Raw genomic sequence first — 1,194 nt, forward strand, 5'->3', positions numbered from 1 at the left:
CAATGTGCACCTTTTTTTCTCATCCTTTTCTTCCTTGTCCCATTTGCAGGGTGGTTTGCCCTCTGTGTCTTTGTTTGTCTTATTGCACTGGCGGGCCGATGTTTCTGTCTCTTCGTTGCCGTTTCTGTTTGCTTTTTCATCACCTGTTCCTGCAGCTGGTAAAGCGTATTTTGAATTGGGAGCTTCCGTTTGAATTCCCTCTTCATATCAATGGCATATGCTTTTATTTTGTGCATTGCTTCTATTTTCGCTCGGCTGCTGGTGGCAATTAGTTGGGCGATTTCTATGGCGCTATACAGATTGTCAGCCCATGGGATCGCCAGCTGGCTGCTCTGCTTGTTGGTAAATTAGGCGGAGTAGTCGATGCACGCCGCGTTCGTGGCTGTGCATGCGCTGGTTTGCGGTGTCGCACCAAGCATGATTTTTTTCGCAGCTGTCGCTGCGGGTGTGTGTCGTAGCTTCGCTTGTACTGCTGCCATTGTTTCCTTGAGTGCTTCCAATGCTGTGCCTGTTGGTAAATCTTCGCCGCACTGCTCGATGAAAATAGTATTTGTGTTCGCAGCGAAATTGTTTGAGCTTGTTTTGGCTGATCCTGGGTTGCTTCCAGTGCATTCATCGGCTGTTTGCGTGCCGCACAGACAAAGGATGTCTAAGGTCACTGATGATCCTGCATTCTTCGTAGTGCACGTGTTCATTTTCTCGACGTTTCCAGCTATTGGCTGGCACTCACCATAGGCTGCGTCTGGGATCAGTGGGCTGGCGCATATTGCCGCATCTATTTTCGCTTTTAGTGCTGCTAGCGCGTCTTTTTGGTTAGCCTGAGGGTGACTTTCAGCCTCCTGTTTGGTTTTTAGCGCTTTCAAGGCCGTATCGTTGGCGTAACTCTTTAACTACCCTTTTGTCGCCTCGTCTTTTGGGATGCTCCGTCCCTTTCTCCAACCTTGCTCTGGATCTTTGGTTGCTTCTTTTTGCTTTTCCCAAGAATCCCATTTCTTTTTCCAGTTTATGTTCCCGAGTTTTGCCCTTTGGCTTTTCTTTCATACATTCCATTCTTTTTGATTTCCTGATTTTCCGGACAAATTCTGCCACTCATCGGTTGCAACTGACATATTGTAGTTGAGAAGGTCAGCGAGGTAGAAATCCACGGTAATGCTAGAATATCCTGTTTTCCTCAAGGCTCGTGCCGCCGTATAA

The sequence above is a fragment of the Trypanosoma equiperdum genome (assembly GCF_001457755.1).
Source record: "Trypanosoma equiperdum strain OVI genome assembly, contig: ctg_1964, whole genome shotgun sequence".
Lineage (NCBI taxonomy): Eukaryota > Euglenozoa > Kinetoplastea > Trypanosomatida > Trypanosomatidae > Trypanosoma > Trypanosoma equiperdum.